This window comes from Hemitrygon akajei, chromosome 1, assembly GCF_048418815.1.
Source record: "Hemitrygon akajei chromosome 1, sHemAka1.3, whole genome shotgun sequence".
Taxonomy (NCBI): domain Eukaryota; kingdom Metazoa; phylum Chordata; class Chondrichthyes; order Myliobatiformes; family Dasyatidae; genus Hemitrygon; species Hemitrygon akajei.
This window is the reverse complement of record NC_133124.1, coordinates 107,773,332-107,793,568: the sequence shown is the minus strand read 5'-3', so window position 1 is coordinate 107,793,568 and position 20,237 is coordinate 107,773,332. Positions and strand designations below refer to the sequence as shown.

Here is a 20,237-nt window from a genome sequence, read left to right as displayed (position 1 = left end):
GTTCCACACGGTGAGTCACTGTCCTGCGTGATAAACAGATTTTTTCAAATTTGTCTTTGCTCTCCGGACACAATACACCTGCTGTCTCCACCATACATTCTTTTAAAAACTCGCCTTCAGACAGAGGCTTGCTGGCCTTTGCTAATTTGAATGACAGCATAAAACTCGCTTTGGTACTTGACTCATGAATGGCAGTTTGACAGTGAAAAAAATTTTGTTGAGCCTGTAAATTAGCTGCCAACCTCTGAGCATTAGCTTCCCATTCTTTCGTTGACTGGTTGCTAGCATAGTTGGCATGTTTTGTGGCAAAGTGACGGCTGATATTATATTCTTTAAAAACCGCCACAGTCTCTTGGCATATCAGGCATACAGCAGTTGATCGGTGTTCGGTAAAAAGATATTTAGTTGTCCACTCCTTATTAAACACCCGACATTCTCTATCCACTTTTCTTTTCTTAGCTCCACTCATCTTTACAGAAGGGGTGAGAGGTCAAAGAGTAAAGCACAAATGTGGAATAATACGCTGCACCTCAACAAAGGTCAATGTATATAGAGTGCGTCATCTATTGGGAAAACGCCAGAATTGCGGGGAAAAAACGTTAACAAGGTTTATTAATATAATTTCATCAAGTTCTGCGGGCCGGATTAAAAAGCTTAACGGGCCGCATATGGCCCCCGGGCCGTAGTTTGCCCATGCCTGTGATAGATACTACTTTCCTACAATAGCACTTCATGTAGATGTGCTCAATGGTGGGGTGGGCTTTCCCATGATGGACTGGGCCATATCCATTACTTTACAGATAGTTTTCTGTTCAAAGGCATTGTGTTTCCATACCACGCCATGATACAACCAGTCAATATATTCTCTATTGCACATCTACAGAGGTTCATCAAAGTTTTAGATGTCATGCGGAATCTTTGCAAATTTTTGATTAAGTTGAGGCGCTATCATGTTTTCTTTATGTAAAGTTGCTGACCATCCCTCTGATTATGAGGACTGGCTCATGGACCTCCAGTTTCCACCTCTTGAAGTCAATTATCAGCTCCTTGGTCTTGCTGACATTGAGTGAGAGGTTGTTACTCAGGCACCACCAAGCCAGATTTTCACTCTCCCTCCTATATGCTGATTCACCAAACTACAGTGATGTCATCAGCCAACTTAAATATAGCATTGGAGCAGTGCTCAACTTCACAGTCATAAGTAAAAAGCAAGTTGAGCAGTGGGCTAATCACACAACTATGTGGTGCACCTGTGCTGATGGAGATCGTGGTGGAGATATTTTTGTCAATCCAAACTGACAGGTCTGCAAGTGAGGAAATCGTGGAGTTATTGTGGCCAAGGTCTTGATGCTTATGTGTCTATGTGCTATGTTCCAGGGTTGAATGAAGGGCTAATGAGATGACATCTGTAGCAGACTCTTGTGACAGTAGGCAAATAGGCATGGATCCAAGTCACTTCTCAGGCAGGAGTTGATATGTTTCATCAACAACCTCTCAAAACACTTCATCACAGTGAATATAACTTACTAGATGATAGTCATTGAGGCAGGTTACTGTGTTCCTCTAAGGTACTGGTATAATGACACCTGCTTGAAACAGGTGGATACCTCAGAATGATGAAGCGAGAGGTTAAATTATGGTCAGTTATGGAAAACTCTGAACATCCTCTACATAGCACCATCCAGAGACAGAGAAGCAGTTTCAGCGACAGGTTACTATCGATGCAATGCTCCTCAGACAGGATGAAGAGGTCAATTCTCCCCAATGCCATTAGGCTTTACAATTCAACCGCCAGGACTTAAGAACTTTTTAAAAGCTATTATTAATGCTTTTTGAGATAGTGATTTAGATGCATATCATATTTTTTTTACTGAGTTAAGTATTGTATGTAATTAGTTTTGCTACAACAAGTGTATGGGACATTGGAAAAAAAGTTGAATTTCCCCATGGGGATGAATAAAGTATCTATCTATCTATCTATCTAAAAATATTGGTAAACATTTCTGCCAGTTGATCAGCGAAGGTCTTTAGTACTTGGCCAGGTTCCTCATCTGGGCCAGATGCTTTCTATGGATTCATCCTCCTGAACGATGCTCAGGAGGCTGAAATCACAGGGTCATCAGGAGCTGTGGGGGTACATCAAGTTTCCTCCATGTTTTGATGGTCAAAGTGAGCATAAAAGCCATTGAGCTCCTCTGGGAGTTAAGCCTTTTTATCACCTTGTTATTTGATTTCACTTTGTAAGAGGCGATAGCATTTAAGCCCTGTCACAGCTGTTGAGCATCCTTCAGTGATTCAAATTTGGTCCAGAATTGCCACTTTTTGGAGGTTGTACCTGGACCACTTAAATCTTAGTTGGTCGCCAGACTTGAATGCCACTGATCTGGTTCTCCGCAGATTGTGGATCTCATGGTTCATCCAGGGCTTATGGTTGGGGAAGACTCTGAATGATTTTGTGGGGACACACTTGTCTACAACTGTTTTGATCAAGTCTGTGACAACCAAGGTGTATTCATTCAGATCCTCTGACGTAGTGGTCACCACCCATTTTAAGCCCAAGATCCCCTACCTCGACCTTAGTAAAAGGCAAGATCAACCCCAGATCAATTAGTTACAGGCATGTGCACCAGGGCAGAAAAGACCGGAAGTAGAACTCCGCAACCCGGAAGTAGAAATAATGTATAAACACCAGGGGTACCCACCCTTTTTTTGCACTGTGGACCGGCCGACGGGGGGGGGGGGGTTAAACATGACGGGAATACAGCGATAATCGAAGCAGGTTTTTTATGTCCAGTCTATTCCGCAATTTAGTTTTCGCAGCTCTCAGCACTTAGCTTCTGTCCCACACTGCTCATGCTTTTTCTGCTGAAAAAACTCAACGGGTTTCTCTTTAAGTGCTGGGTGTTTGGACTCAGGGTACCGAAGCAGTTTTGAGGGCTTCATTGCCTCATTAGACAGCCTCCAGGTCCGAGCTCCAGCCTCCTGCCCACCCGCTGCCAGACGCCTTGGCAAGGTGCGGTTGGTTGTGGATTGGGTGAGAGGACAAGGTCAGTGCCGGAGGTCCCCATGCCAGGGCCGCGGCGGTTGCAGTCCGGAGAGAGAGACCGACTGAGCGAGGAGTGCAACAGGGCACACGCCCGCCCCCCTTGTATGATCTATCGGCCAACAAAAGTTTGTTTCAGTAGATCACAAGGTAGCTGCTCTGTTACTTACGAAACGCTGAGCCCGAATTAGGTCGTCTGCAAATATTTTAGCACCGGGTTCCCCACGAACATTCGGTGGGCTAAGTAGGTTTAGAAGTGGCGCCCATCTGTCCGCACTCCAGACCAGCAGCAACAGCACTTCCCGCCAGCCACGTGAGGCCAATCAGTGATCCTTGGCGTGAGGGTGTCACTGCGGTTAGGCGACTGATGACCTTGCATGCGTTCAAGTTCAACAGTGAGCATGACAGGGAATGAGGAAAGGTGCAGCTGACTCATATTGTTTCCTTGTGGCCCGGTGGTTGGGGACCACTGAAGTACACTGTGTAGTGCGGGGGAGCTACACGCATGTGCACTGCGCAGAAAAAACGGAACTAAAACCCCGCAACCCGGAAACAATCTCTGAACAGTATTTGTGTATTTTTTTTTTCTTTTTTTTTTTCGGGATCTACTGGGAAAGTCTCAAAGATCGACTAGTCGATCGCAATTGACAGGTTGGCGACCACTACTCTGACGAGTCATTGAACATGATACAGTCCATGTAAGTAATCCCGTAACTGCTTCTCTGCCTGTGTGCAGGTCGGAATGATCAGAATTCCCAAAATGCAGTCTAGGCATGGTACAATAGGCATTCCTAACTTTGATATAGCAGCGTTCAAGTGTGTTGGGATCCCTGATGCTGCAGGTTATATGTTAAGACTATAAGACTATAAGGCATGGGAGCAGAATTAGGCTATTCAGCTCATCGAGTCTGCTCCACCATTCCATCATACTGATCCCAGATACCACTCAACCCCATACACATGCCTTCTCACCATATTCTTTTATGCCCTGATCCATCAGGAAACTACGAACTTCAACCTTAAACATACCCACTGACTTAGCCTCCACCGCAGTCTGTGGCAGAGCATTCCACAGATTCACTACTGTATGCCATAAAGAATTCCTCCTTACCTCTGTTCTAACAGGTTGCCCCTCAATTTTGAGACCGTGCCCTCTAATTCTGGATACCCCCACCATAGGAAACATTCTCTCCACATCCACGTTATCTATGTCCTTTCAACATTTGGTAGGTTTCAGTGAGATCCCTCAGCATTCATCTAAATTCCAGTGAAAATAGGCTCAAAGCTGCCAAACGCTCCTCATATGTTAACCCCTTCATTTTCTGACTCATCCTTGTGAACCTTCACTGGACTCTCTCCAATGGCAGCACATGCTTTCTGAGATATGGGGCCTAAAACTGTTGACGATACCCCAAGTGTGGCCTGACTAGTATCTTATAAAATCTCAGCATTATCTCCTTGCTCTTATACTCTATTCCCCTTGAAATAAATGCCAACATTGCATTTGCCTCCTGCAAGTCCCTCCTGGCACTTATCTTTCTAAGCGGAACAAGTGCTACACCTGCCCTTACACTTCCTCCCTCATCACCATTCAGGGCCCCAGACAGTCCTTCCAGGTGAGGTGACACTTCACCTGTGAGTCGGCTGATGTGGTATACTGCATCCGGTGCTCCCGGTGTGGCCTTTTATATATTGGTGAGACCCAACACAGACTGGGAGACCGTTTCGCTGAACACCTACGCTCTGTCCACCAGAAAAAGCAGGATCTCCCAGTGGCCACACATTTTAATTCCACGTCCCATTCCCATTCTGATACGTCTATCCATGGCCTCCTCTATTGTCAAGATGAAGCCACACTCAGGTTGGAGGAACAACACCTTATATACTGGCTGGGTAGCCTCCAACCTAATGGCATGAACATTGACTTCTCTAACTTCCGTTAATAGATAGATAGATAGATACTTTATTCATCCCCATGGGGAAATTCAACTTTTTTCCAATGTCCCATACACTTGTTGTAGCAAAACTAATTACATACAATACTTAACTCAGTAAAAAATATGATATGCATCTAAATCATTATCTCAAAAAGCATTAATAATAGCTTTTAAAAAGTTCTTAAGTCCTGGCGGTAGAATTGTAAAGCCTAATGGCATTGGGGAGTATTGACCTCTTCATCCTGTCTGAGGAGCATTGCATCGATAGTAACCTGTCGCTGAAACTGCTTCTCTGTCTCTGGATGGTGCTATGTAGAGGATGTTCAGAGTTATCCATAATTGACCGTAGCCTACTCAGCGCCCTTCGCTCAGCTACCGATGTTAAACTCTCCAGTACTTTGCCCACGACAGAGCCCGCCTTCCTTACCAGCTTATTAAGACGTGAGGCGTCCCTCTTCTTAATGCTTCCTTCCCAACACGCCACCACAAAGAAGAGGGCGCTCTCCACAACTGACCTATAGAACATCTTCAGCATCTCACTACAGACATTGAATGACGCCAACCTTCTAAGGAAGTACAGTCGACTCTGTGCCTTCCTGCACAAGGCATCTGTGTTGGCAGTCCAGTCTAGCTTCTCGTCTAACTGTACTCCCAGATACTTGTAGGTCTTAACCTGCTCCACACATTCTCCATTAATGATCACTGCCTCCATATGAGGCCTAGATCTCCTAAAGTCCACCACCATCTCCTTGGTCTTGGTGATATTGAGACGCAGGTAGTTTGAGTTGCACCATATCACAAAGTCCTGTATCAGTTTCCTATACTCCTCCTCCTGTCCATTCCTGACACACCCCACTATGGCCGTGTCATCAGCGAACTTCTGCACATGGCAGGACTCCGAGTTATATTGGAAGTCTGATGTGTACAGGGTGAACAGGACCGGAGAGAGTACGGTTCCCTGCGGCGCTCCTGTGCTGCTGACCACCGTGTCAGACCTACAGTCTCCCAACCCCACATACTGAGGTCTATCTGTCAAGTAGTCCACTATCCAATCCACCATGTGAGAGTCTACTCCCATCTCCGTTAGTTTGTGCCTTAAGATCTTGGGCTGGATGGTGTTAAAGGCACTAGAGAAGTCAAGGAATGTAATCCTCACAGCACAACTGACCCCATCTAGGTGAGAGAGTGATTTGTGCAGCAAATTTGTGCATGCCCCTCCTCCTTCTTACCCCATCCCTGATATATTTAGTTTTTTTCTCCCTTTTTTTTTCTCTCTTTCTGCGCATCACTCTGCCTGTTCTCCATCTCCCTCTGGCACTTCCCTTCCCTTTTCTTTCTCCTTAGGCCTCCCATCCAATGATCCTTTCCCTTCTCCAGCTCTGTATCCCTTTTGCCAATCACCTTTCCGACTCTCAGCTTCACCCTACCCCCCTCTGGTCTTCTCCTATCATTTAGCATTTTCCCCTCCCCCTGCTACTTTCAAATCTCTTACCATCTTTCCTTTCAGTTAGTCCTGACGAAGGGTCTCGGCCTGAAACGTCGACAGTGCTTCTCCTTATAGATGCTCCCTGGCCTGCTGTGTTCCACCAGCATTTTGTGTGTGTTGCTTGAATTTCCAGCATTTGCAGATTTCCTCGTGATTGCATTTGCCTTGTTTACCACAGACTCAACCTGTAAATCTGGGAGTCTTGCACGAGGATCCCCAAGTCCCTTTGCACCTCTGACATTTGAACCTTCTCCCCATTTAGATAATAGTCTGCACTTTTGTTCCTTTTACTAAGATGCATTATCATACATTTCCCAACACTGTATTCCATCTGCCACTTTTTTGCCCACTCTTCCAATTTGTAAGTCTTGCTGCAATCGCATTGCTTCCTCAGCACTTCCTACCCCTCCACTTACCTTTGTATCATTTGCAAACTTTGCCACAAAGCCATCATTTCTATCATCCAAATCATTGACAAACAATGTGAAAAGTAGCGGTCCCAAAATGGACCCTTGAGGCACACCACTCGTCACTGGCAGCCATCTGAAAAGGCTTCCTTTATTCCCACTTGCTGCCTCCTGCCTGTTAGTCATTCCTCTATCCATGTCAGTATCTTTCCTGCAACGCCATAGGATTGGATCTTGTTAAGCAGCATCATCTGTGGTCCCTTATCAAATGCCTTCTGAAAATCCAAGTAAATGACATTCACTGTCTCTCCATCCTGCTTGTTACTTCCTCAAAGAACTCTAACAGATTTGTCAGGCAAGATTTCCCTTCACAGAAACTATGCTGACTTTGACTTATTTTATCATTAGTCTCTAAGTACCCTGAAATAGCATCCTTAATAATAGACAACACTTTTTCAACCACTGAGGTTAGGCTAACTGGCCTATAATTTCCTCTCTTTTGCCTTCCTCCCTTTTTAAAGAGTGGAGTGACATTTGGAATCTTCCAGTCCTCCAGGACCATGCCAGAATCATGATCATGACCAATGCATCTGGTATCTCTACAGCAACCTCTCTCAAGACTCTGGGATGTAGTCCATCTGAACCAGGTGACTTATCAACCTTAAGACCTTTCAGTTTGCTTAGTGCTTTTTCCTTTGTATTAACAATGGCATTCACTCCTGTTCCCTGACACTCACAGACCTCTGGCACACTGCTGGCACAGTGAAAACAGATGCAAAATACCCATTAAGTTCATTTGCCATTTCTTTGTCCCTCATCACCAGCATCAGCTTCCAGTGGTCCAATATCAACTCTCACCTCCCTTTTACTCTTTAAATAACTGAAAAAACTTTCTGTATCTTGCTTTATATTATTGGCTAGTTTGCTCTCATATTTCTTATCACCTTTTTTAGTTGCCTTCTTAGTTCAATCCTTAGTTGGATTTTAAAAGCGTCCCAATCATCCAACTTCCCACTCACTTTTGCTACCTTATATGTTCTTTCATTAGCTTTTACGCAGTTCTTAACTTTCTTTGTCAGCCACAGTTGCTTACTCCTGGCATTTGAAAACAACTTCTTCTGTGGGACTTACCTTTGGACTTACCTATCCTGCGCCTTGTGAACTATTCCCAGAAACTTCAACCATCTCTGCTCTTCTGGCATCCCGCCAGTACCCTCCTCCAATCCACCTGGTTAAGCTCCCCTCTCATGCCTCTGTTATTCCCTTTTTTCCACTGTGATACTGATACATGTGACTTACGCTTCTCCCTCTCAAGTCAAGTCAAGTCACTTCTTATTGTCATTTCGACCACAACTGCTGGTACAGTACATAGTAAAAACGAGACAACGTTTTTCAGGACCATGGTGTTACATGACACCGTACAAAAACTAGACTGAACTTCGTAAAAAAAAAACCAGAAAAAAACTACACTAGACTACAGACCTACCCAGGACTGCATAAAGTGCACAAAACAGTGCAGGCATTACAATAAATACTAAACAAGACAATAGGGCAGTAAGGTGTCAGTCCAGGCTTTGGGTATTGAGGAGTCTGATAGCTTGGGGAAAGAAACTGTTACATAGTCTGGTCGTGAGAGCCCGAATGCTTCGGTGCCTTTTCCCAGATGGTAGGAGGGAGAAGACTTTGTATGAGGGGTGCGTGGGGTCCTTCATAATGCTGTTTGCTTTGCGGATGCAGCGTGTAGTGTAAATGTCCGTAATGGCGGGAAGAGAGACCCCGATAATCTTCTCAGCTGATCTCACTATCTGCTGCAGGGTCTTGCGATCTGAAATGGTGCAATTTCCAAACCAGGCAGTGATGCAGTTGCTCAGGATGCTCTCAATACAACCCCTGTAGAATGTGATGAGGATGTGGGGTGGGAGATGGACTTTCCTCAGCCTTCGCAGAAAGTAGAGACGCTGCTGAGCTTTCTTTGCTATGGAGCTGGTGTTGAGGGACCAGGTGAGATTCTCCACCAGGTGAACACCAAGAAATATGGTGCTCTTAACGATCTCTACCGAGGAACTGTCGATGTTCAGCGGGGAGGGGTCACTCTGTGCCCTCCTGAAGTCAACAACCATCTCTTTTGTCTTGTTCATATTCAGAGACAGGTTGTTGGCTCTGCACCAGTCCGTTAGCCGCTGCAGCTCCTCTCTGTAAGCTGACTCGTCGTTCTTGCTGATGAGACCCACCGCAATTGTGTCATCGGCGAACTTGATGATATGGTTTGAGCTGTGTGTTGCAGTACAGTCATGGGTCAGCAGAGTGAACAGCAGTGGACTGAGCACGCAACCCTGGGGAGCCCCCGTGCTCAGTGTAATGGTGTTGGAGATGCTGCTCCCGATCCGGAATGGCTGAGGTCTCCCAGTCAGGAACTCTAGAACCTAGTTGAAGAGTGGGGGGGTGTTCTCAAATTGTGGTATGAATTCAATCATATTATGATCACTGTCCTTAAGGATTCCTTTACAGTAAGCTCCCTAATAAGATCTGGGTTATTATACAACATCCAAACTAAGATAGCCTTTCCCCAAGTAGGCTCACGCACAGGCTGTTCTAAAAAGCCGGCTTGTCGGCATTCGACAAATTCCCTCTCTTGTAATCCAAAACCAACTTGATTTTGCCAATCCCCTTGCATATTGAAGTCCCCCATTACAATTTCATCATTACCATTATTACATACCTTTTCCAGCTTCCTTTGCATTCTCAACCCCACATCTCGGCTACTATTTGGAGGCATATATATGATTCCCATAGTGTTTTTTTAAACCTTTTCAGTTTCTTAACTCCACAAAGATTTAACATTCTCTGACCCTATGTCACCTCTTTCTAAAGAAGTAATTCCATCTCTTAACCAACAGAGCCACACCACCGCCTATGCCTTCTTGCCTGTCCTTTCAATACAAAGTATATCCTTTGATGTTAAGCTTCTAACTATGGGCTTCTTTCAGCCATGACTCAGTGATGCCCACAATGTCATATCGACTAATCAGTAATTGCGCCACAAGTTCTTCCACTTCATTCCGAATGCTACACACATTTAAATACAGCACCGTCAGTCCTGCACTCTTCACTATTTTGAATTTTGCCTCTGTGGTACAATTTAAATCTTTGCACTCTCTGTATTTGTACCCAGTCATTGGCTTGTCCTTCCTTACATTCATGTTACATCCATCATCTATCTGTAAATCTGCTGGCTCCTCCTCAGCTCTACCATCATGGTTCCCATCCCCCGCCATATTAGTTTAAGCCACTCTCAACAGCTATAGTAAACCTGGCCGCAAGAATATCGGTCCCCCTCAGATTCAAGTGCCTTTTGTACAGGTCACACCTGCCCCAGAAGAGATCCCAATTATCCAGGAATCTGAATCCCTGCCCCCGCTTCAATTCTTCAGCCACACATTTATCTACCACCTCATTCTATTCCTATCCTCTCTGTCGTGTGGCACAGGCAGCAATCCTGAGAATAGTACCCTTGAGGTCCTGCTTCTCAGTTTCTTTCCTAACTCCCTGTATTCTGTTTTCAGGACCTCCTCCCTTTCTCTACCTATGTCATTGGTACCAATATGTACCATGACTTCTAGCTGCTCACACTCCCTTTTCAGAATATTGTGGATATGTTCAGAAGCATGGACCCTGGCACCAGGGAGGCAAACTACCATCCGTGTTTCCTATTTGCATCCTCAAATCATCCCCTATCTGCCCCCTCCAAGAGTCCCCTATTACTGTTGCCATCCTCTTCAGAAGCAAAGCCGTTTTTGCTTCCTGCAGGTTGGTCGTCCGCTCCCCCCCCCCAACAGTACTCAAAATGTTGTTGATATTTAGGCAGAGATTTCTTCAAACAAGCCTGACTGAAGTCCCTGACAATGTTTTGAAAGGTGTCAGTGTAAGCTGTTTCTTGTTTGCCAATGGTAGTACTCAATATCTCGAGTGCTTGTTTAACGTTGGTCCTTGGTGGTATGTACACTACAGTCAGGATCATGGAGGGGAAGTAGAATGGTTGGCACTTAATCGTTAGATGTTCCACATTGGGGAACAAAAATGCAACAAGACGACTGTGTCTGAGCACAGGAAATAATTTATCATGAAACACAGACCCCCACCATTTGGCTACTCCAAATCAGCAGTCCAGTCCATCCTGTGTATCAAGAAACCCTCAGGTCTTACTAACATATCTGGCATGCCCAGAGTGAGCCATGTCTCCGTGAATCACATAACACTGAAATTCCTCATTTCCCTTTGATACAGCAATCTTGTTCTTCAGCAACTGTAGATATGCCAAAATGATGCTGGGTTTCATTACTTCGTATTTCAGCCTGGCTTGGAGCCTTCCCTTCCTTCCTCTCCTTTGACCATGGCGATGTACCTTCATCTGTTTAAAGGTGCTGTACCTGCATGCTTGAGAGCTAAGTTTGCCAGGTTCTTCAGAAGATCGTGAAATTGCTAGTTCATTAAGATAGTTCAAAATTACATTGCTTAAAAGAGAAATTACAGGCAGTGAGTGTAATTACCTTCCTTAGGGCAGCTAAGCACCAGTGGCATAACGGGTAAGAGAGTAATTCAGAAGTAGTACATTAAAAGTTTTGTACGCCTTTAACACATTGTTGTGGTTCACTATCGCCATCTTGAGCATCAGTCTTGTACAACAACATCTGCAACCTTTCATTATTTAAATGATATTCTGTTTTTCCATTTATACCAACATGGTTAACCTCACAATTCCCCATATCACATCCTGCCCACTTGCTTATCCTATTTTTTTTTCATTTTACAGATCTTTGTGTGTTCTTCACAACTTGTTTTCCCACCTTTCTGTGATCATCAACAAATTTGGCAATAATATACTCAGCCCCTTCTTTTAAGTCATTGATGAAGCAGCTAAATAGTTGAGCACCCAGGACTGATCCCTCTGGCAACCCTCTAGTTACAACTTGACAACATGGAAATGAACCATTTATCCTGCCTTAAGCAAAAAAAAGGCTCATTTTTTTGGTGTGGTAGTGAGAGACTCCACTTTGCACATGAGATATTAAAAGGAGGCCTGGTGTGATCTCAAATATTCCATGGCACTGATCTATAAATTCCTTTGCACAACTATAAAACAAAATCTGTACATTTGAAAATGAAATTGCTTGGAATAGAGCTATTGCTGGCACTGTTCTCTGCTAGCCTATCCATTACTCCAAGTACAGATGGCCACTCTATCACCAACATCCTCTCCACTTCTCGTCCTCCTCTCCCCCATTATGAAGCAACACCCCTTTGCAGCTGGAAGAGTGCCACGTGACACATATCTTTGAGAGAGATCACCTTGAAAAGCTAGGTGCTGGTAAATTTAATATCAACTGAATGCAATCTGCTGAAATTGGCATAATGTTAGACAGGAAATCTGTGTATTTTGCAACTGAAAATATTTTAATTCTAAGGAACCATTCATAAACAGCATTAGAGTGACCTCAAAATGTCATTTTAATGTCATTAAAAGCTAAGAAAGAAATTTCTAGGCTTCTTTGTTTGAAAGTAGAGCAGGTTACTTACCAGGTAAGTATCTAGTCAATATTTACTCCTCAGTTTACATCATTAAAAATCAGAATTATCATTATCACATTACATTTACTACAAGTCAAAACTCAGTGAACAGTGGGGCAATGAGGAGTGTGGTAGAACAAAGGGATCTGGAAATACAGCTCCATAATTCATTAAAAGTGGCATCACAGGTAGACAGGGTCATAAAGAAAGCTTTTGGCAAGTTAGCTTTCATAAATCAAAATACTGAATACAGGAAATAGGATGTTATGTTGAAGTTGTACAAGACATTGTTGAGGCCTAATATGGAAAGATGTAAATAAGGTTGAAAGAGTACAGAGAAGATTTACAAGGATGTGCTGGGACTGGAGGACCAGATTTATAAGGAAAGATTGAAAAGATTCGGACTGTATTCCTTGGAACGTAGAAAATGGAGAGGAGATTTGATGGAGATATACAAAACTATAAGGGGTATAGATAGGGTAAATACAAGCAAGCTTTTTCCACTGAGGTTGGGTGGGACTACAACCAGAGGTCATAGGTTAAGGATGTAAGCAGAAAAAATTAAAGGGGAACATGAAGGGAATCTTCTTCACTCAGAAATGCCATGAGAGTGTGGTATGAGCTGGCAACACAAGTGGTGCATGCAAAATCGATTTCAATGTTTAAGAAAAGTTTGGATAGGAACGTGGATGGTAGGTGCATGGAGGGCTATGGTCCCGGTGCAGGTTGATGGGATTAGGCAGTTTAAATTATTTGCACTGGCTAGATGGGCCAAAGGGCCTGTGCTACATTTTCCTATGACTCTAAGTGGATCTTGTGATTTTAATCAAATGATGGAACAGATTCAAGGAGCTGATCGGCCTGCTCTTACTCCTGTTTCCGATGTTCTTGAAAATAATTTAATTGTTTGTAAAATACTTTGTAGCATTCTGGAGTCATTACAGATGCCTTAGAGCCACATGTTCATTCTTTCTGAATATTAAAATCTTTCAGACAGTATTTACTTACAATAGCCCACTAGGATTTTCTGTTCACTCTGATCTTTTTTTCTTGGGACTGAATGAGTCTGTAGTTAGAGTACAATGTTGCAGCCAAAACACAACAGTTATGACTCAGATCATCTGAGCATTCAAATGAGCACACTGGAGCCAAAAGTGTGCACAGATGAAAAGCAAAAGCTGTACTTTTATGTCTGTATTTTTTGCCTTTCTTACACTAGATATCCACGGAGAACTTCAATTTTATGAGCAGGTAAGGAATTAAAAGGAATATAGGAGCAGAAGAAGGTTGGAATTATTTAAAATATATTTTTAAGACATACAGCACAGAACAGGCCCTTCCATTCCAATGAACCTCACCTCCCAGTAACCACCTACCGTAGATTCCGGACTACAGAGCGCACTTGATTAAAAGCCGCTGGCTCTAATTTTAGAAATAAAATCAATTTTTTAATTGTAAAGGCCGCACCGGATTTTAGGCCGCAGGTGTCCCACGTTGTAATATGAGATATTTACACAGAAAGATATTACACGTGAGGATTTTTTAACTTTTAATTAAATCCATATGGTAACAAAAACAAATACATATTGCAAATGCTTTTTTTCGAACCGTGCCCGTAACGCGGCTACTTTTAAATATACGTTGCGTATACTTCTTTACTGAACAACATTCCAATATCTCCTAACGACTGGTAAAAAATATATATACTGCAGCCTACCAGGAAAAGTTATTGATCGCCTTTAACTTAAAAGCAGCGTTCGCTCAGATCCAAAGCCGCTCGCGTAATGCGCTCCCTCCCTCCGTCCCGTTTCATCGCAAACCGGCGTTTTCCCACAAGACACCGCGAAACCGGGTGTGACGTCATAGCATCCCGCGATGTAGTACAGAAAACAAATATAGTTAAAACTCTTCTAACTTTAACTAGAAAATGAATTACTAAGCGAAAATATTATAAACTAAATAACTGCCATAAGGCAGCACAATGCTTTTCTTCGAGTGTTTTCCATGTTGATGAGGGTGAGTACAAATGACTGATTTACAATAATTTAATTGTGAAAGTGCGCTTGATTTATCGTACAATTTCATTGGACCTCTGTGAACTACTCATCAATTTTATTGGTCTACTGTTATGAGGCAAAATGTTTACGAGGCGGCATGAAAAAAATCATGTAATAGCCGCTCCGGATTAAAGGCCGCAAAGTTCAAAGCTGTTCAAAATGTGGGAAAAAAGTAGCGGCTTAAAATCCGGAATTTACGGTATTTTTTTTAACACTAGCCTAATCACAAGACAATTTACAATGACCAATCAATGTCAAATTTATTGTCATTTAACTATACACATGTATGTAACGTATATAACCATATAATGTATATAGAAACGAGACATTTCTCTGAACCAGGGTGTAAAGCACAGTAGTACACACAACGTGCATAACACACTAAAACTTGTGAAAGCAAGGATAAAATCTACAGATGAATCATACATAAATTACAAAGTAAAGTACATTAATATTAAATATTGTAAGGTATGGAACAGATTAACCAGTGACACTTCAAATACAATGCAGCGGGGAGTTCAGAAGCCCAATGGCCTGGGGGCAAAAGAATCTGTTTCCTATCCTGACCATTCTTGTTTTATGCATAGGAGTCTCCTGCCTGATGGTAGAAAGGCAAAGAGGATGCTGGCTGGATGGGTGGGATCCTTACTAATACTAAGGGCCCGGTGTATGCAGCGGTCCTGATAAATGTCCCCAGTGGATAGTAGGGAGACTCCTATGATCCTCTCAGCTGTTCTGAGTCCTTTGAAGGGACTTCTGGTCCAATGGTTGACTGCTCCCATACCAGATGGAGATGCAACTTATCAGGACACTCTCAATGGTGCTCCTGTAAAATGCCTTTATGATGTTGGGGAAGCTTTGCTTGCCTTAATCTTCTTAGGAAGTGGAAGTGTAGCTGTGCCATATTGTTCAGGGAGGTGGTATTAAAGGACCAGGTGAGGTAATTCATGATGTGAATTCCCAGAAATTTGGTGTACATTACTCTCTCTATAGAGGAGCCATGTATTCGCAGAGGGGTGTGGTTCATCTGCACTTTCCTGAAATCCACAGTGATTTCCTTTGTCTTCTCTGCATTCAGGCTTAAGCTGCTCCAGTTCCTCTCTATACTCCATCTTGACATTGTTCTTGATAAGGCTAACCACTGCTGTGTTATCCATCAACTTGATGATAAGCTTTGAGCTGGATCCTGCGACTCAGTCATGAGTCAGCAGTGGGCTGAGCACACAACCTTGGGGAGCACCACTGCTCAGCATAGACATTGCAGCTCACACAGACTGTCTGTGGCCTTACTGTTAAGAAATCCAGTATTCAGTTGCAGAGGGAGGTGTTTAGGCCCAGTGAGGACAGTTTCTCGGTTTCCGGGGTATGATGTGGTTGAATGCCAAAATGAAGTCTATAAACAGCAGTCTGGCATATGAGACCCCATTTTCCAGGTGGGACAGGACAGAGTGCGGGCAGAGGCTACTGCATTATCAGTGGATCCATTTGAGCAATAAGCAAACTGAAAAGGGCCCAGTGTAGCTAGGAGAAAGGCTTTAATATGCTCCATAACTAGCCGTTTAAAGCATTTCATAATGGTTGATGTAATGCCACAGGATGATAGTCATTTAGGCAGATTACTGTCGCCTTCTTTGGCACTCAAATGATGGTGGCCACCTTGAAAACCAAGAGGACAACAGATTGTTCCAGAGATATGTTGAATATATCCATCAGCACCTCCATCAGCTGAGCTGCACAGTCTTTCAGAACTCGACCTGGTATGTTATCAGGCCCCACAATAACTTTGCATGGGTTGACTTTGGCCAGGGTCTTCCTCACCTCAGTTTCAGCCAGATGGAGTATTTGCTCCGCTGGGGGAGGGGTGCTTTCCTCGCCAGCATTTCGTTCTGCACATCAAACCAGGCATAGAAGACATTCAGCCTCTCAGGGAGTGAAGCATCCTGGTCACTGGCGCACAGGGTAGACTTGTAGTCTGTAATCCTCTGAATTTCCTGCCATATGTGCCCCATGTCTCTGATGTCGCAGAAGTGGCTGTAAATTCTCTGAGAATGCTCTCCTTTCGCCTTCCTGGTGGAGTGGGAAAGCACATCTCTTGCTTCCCTGAGAGCTGTTGCATCCCCCGATCTTAAGGCAGCATCATGATTCTTCATTTGTACGCTACCTCTGCCAAAAGACATGCTTCTGATTTGCCCTCAGCCAGATGTGTTTCATGATGGTAATATCCTCAGTACACTTCTCTAAGTAGCTGGTCGCAGAATCCACATATTCCTCAATGTTAACATGGTTGCCATATCCTGAATATTCTGTGGTTCACATTATCAAAGCAGTCCTGCAGTGCAGATTGATACGTCCTTGGACTGTGAGAGGAAACTGGAGCACCCAGAAGAAAGCCATGTGGTCTTAGGGAGAGCATACAAGTGCTTTACAGATAGTACCGGAATTGAACTCTGATGCCCCAAGCTGTAAAAAGCATTGTGCTAACCACAAGACTACCATGGTATTCATGAATATATTTTTGATTTGTAACAGTATAAGTAAGGCAATTGTAGAATCGGCAGTTTGTTTTAAATTTTTCTGATGTTTATTTTGTTTGATTTCTTAATAAAAGCAGTCATAAGAGAATTTGGAGTGTCATTGCTAATATGTGTCAAGTTCCCTAGGTTTTAGCTGTACTTAAATAATTCTGTGCAAGCACCACATGTAAACACTGTTTATACTGTTGCAGATGTAATGAAATGCTGCTCAGCCTTCATTGTGAAAATGCCAACAGTGTTAAAGTTCCTCGTCAAAGACCTTTCATCAGGAAAATTGACTGAGTGCAAGCTTAAGGAATAGCACCAAGGACATTCTGTCCAGGGACATTTTACCTTTCTGCATTCCATGTCAAATTCTACAACTTCAGGTAACTCACTTTCTCTCTATCAGTAGCGGTCATTTCTGCTACAAATCTACAAACGTTTGTATATTGGTCAAATTTTTCTCTCTGCGTGAGCACAGCCTGAGCTGCTGTGCATGTATTTAACACTCCTCTGTGTTACCAATTGCTAACTGCCCCCATCGAGCACAATTCATCTCCATTGTAAACACAGGCTTCACACTCTAAGGCAACAAGAGTGAATCTGCAGATGCTGGAAATAAATAAAAACACAAAATGCTGGCAGATCTCAGCAGGCCAGACAGCATCTATGGGGGGAGGTAGTGACGACGTTTCCTGATGAAGGGTTTCAGCCCAAAATGTCGTCACTACCTCCCCCCATAGATGCTGTCTGGCCTGCTGAGTTCTGCCAGCATTTTGTGTTTTCACTTCACACTCTAAACACCTTTTGTTGCAACGTGAAACTAACTTATTTTTCTCCCTAAAAAAAGAGGTTCCACAGATGCTGGAAATCCAGGGCAAAGCTGGATTCTCAGAGCAGGATCTGATGAAAGGTCTCGGCCTAAAATGATGACTGTTCATTCATTTCCATTGATGCTGCCTGTCTTGCTGAGTTCCTCCAGCATTTTGTGTATGTTGTTTTTCTCTCTTTCCCAGTTCTGAAAAAAGGTCTTTGACCTGAAATGTTTCTCTTTCCAAAGGTACTAATTGACCAGCTGAGAGTTTCCAGCATTTTCTTTGTTGAATGTCCACAGTATATGTCCTTGCAAACCTTGAGATGACAGTGCTCCAAGAAGTGAAGACTCGGTGTGTACCAATCTCTTTAATTTAATGTTTGACATTTCCAATAAAGTTACTCTTGTGGATTAAAAATAATGACAAATTATTACATCTCAGTGGACTTTGTAAGATTCAATGTCAGAATGGCCTGACTATAGACCCAGATTATTAAAGGTTAAATGCCAGTAAGTACTTTTAGCTCTTATTAATGAAACAGAAAATTTGCATTTTGCACGTCCTCGGAAAGTTTCGAAGTCCTTTATAGTTGTGATGAAAGGTTACTAACCTGAAACACTTACTGTTGCACTCTCAATGAATGCTGCCCGATCTGTGTAAAAACAGCAGCTACTGTGTTTTAATTTCAGTTTTCCAACATCTTAAGTACTCTTAAGAGTACAGCAGCTAGCTAAGGAATGGCAAGATTCCACAAATAGCAATGTGATAAATGACTAGACTTTTTTTTAAGGTGCAGTTTGTGGGATATATTAGAGTCATGAAGAAAAGTCTCACACTATTCATATCTGTTACATTTATCTGAGGGCAGAAGGGACACCTGTAACCAACAGAGAACTGCACTATTACACTCAATGTCAGCCTATCCAAGCTTTGGGGCTGGACCAGAATCCTTAATTTTGTTAATCCAGAGATGCCGCTTGCTCTGCTAACACTGCGTAACCTTCAGGGCAATGTTCTCAACCTTTAATTCCAGTGACACTTGATTTTTCAGAGGGCTACTTTAGTATTGGATAAGCAGCTAGGCCAGCACCACCCGTATCCCATGGTTACTAAGATGCAGGTTGTGCTGGCAAGTCCGCACTTACAGGCACTCCCAAATTGTCTTGAGGGTTTTTGAAATGGTATGGGGCTTGTGTCACTTGTAGCTGTTATCTCCCTAAGTGGCGTCAATTTCTTTCCTAGAATCTATTCACAAATTACAAACTTAAGTTGAATTCAAAATTCATATCTTAACATGGAGAACTATGAATTCACAACCTGTGGTTTGCTGCACTGTCAAAACTGTATTGCTATCTACCTTGTATACCCAAAGCAGGGTTACCTGATCTGTTGCAGAAGTCACTAAGAGCTTTAAGACAGACCCATAACTAAAGTAACTGCACTTTAACAAGGTGTGATCTGTTCAGAATCAGAATCAGGTTTAATATCACTGGGATATGCCATGAAATTTGTCGCTACTTGGGTCTAATGAAAATAGCCAATGTCAATGGCTATTGTATTGTCAATGTAATAATAAGTTATGAGTTGTCTTTGTAGTTATGCCTTGATTCTTGATTGATTAAGTGGCAGGATCTTTGGACTGTGCCACTGTTGAATAAACTAATAAAACATTTGATTCTTTGAATGCAAGATATAAATGTTTTAATTGTACAGTCGGGCATCCTTATTCACGGGTTCCGTATGGGCAGATTCAACCAACTGCAGATTGGGAAAACTCTGAAGTTCTCTCTCCAGCACTCGTTGTTTGAGCATGTACAGATTTTTTTTCTTGTCATTATTCCCTAAACAATACAGTATAATAACTATTTACATAGCATTTGCATTGTATTAGGTATTATAAGTAATCTAGAGAGGATTTAAAATACAGGCAGTCTTTAAGTCGGATTTGTACGTAAGTCGAAACAGGTACATCCGATATTATTTAGCGTCAGTCAAACGTTTGTCTTAGTATATAGTATATATTTTACCTTTCTATGCATATAAAACACTTAAGAAACATACGTATTTCAATAATTAAACCACTGTGTTGCTTAGTAATAATTATAGCTTTCATTGGGCAGGGCCTTTTGCATGCTCCATTATTCTCACTTTATCCTTTAAAATTGTCCTGATCATTGACCGACTGTAGCCTAATGCTTTTCCAATGACCGATGGCGTTTCACCTCTTTCCAATCGCTTTATTATTTGCACTTTATTTTCAATCGTGATCGTTTTCTGTCAATGGAACAGAAACACTGCGGATTCAGCAGCAGCCGCGGGCTGCAGGTCCTGAGCTCCGCCGGGTTCTAAAGTCCACCACATTGAGACAGGTTAAATAAGGTCAGGAGTTCCACTGGGTCCTAAAGTCCATT

The 20,237-nt window shown here is 42.9% G+C and overlaps 1 long non-coding RNA gene across 4 annotated transcripts in view; it reads left to right on the top strand.

Moving 5' to 3' along the window:
- The window catches only part of LOC140729542 (uncharacterized), a 65,882-nt gene that overhangs the window by 27,229 nt on the left and 18,416 nt on the right, over positions 1-20,237 (top strand). For 2 of the 4 annotated variants that reach the window (XR_012099347.1, XR_012099349.1), the window contains exons 3-5: positions 13,658-13,689; positions 17,221-17,397; positions 18,072-18,177. This is a non-coding gene — a long non-coding RNA (uncharacterized lncRNA). The remainder of the gene's footprint in view (positions 1-13,657; positions 13,690-17,220; positions 17,398-18,071; positions 18,178-20,237) is intronic. The other 2 variants (XR_012099348.1, XR_012099350.1) reach the window with 1 other exon arrangement.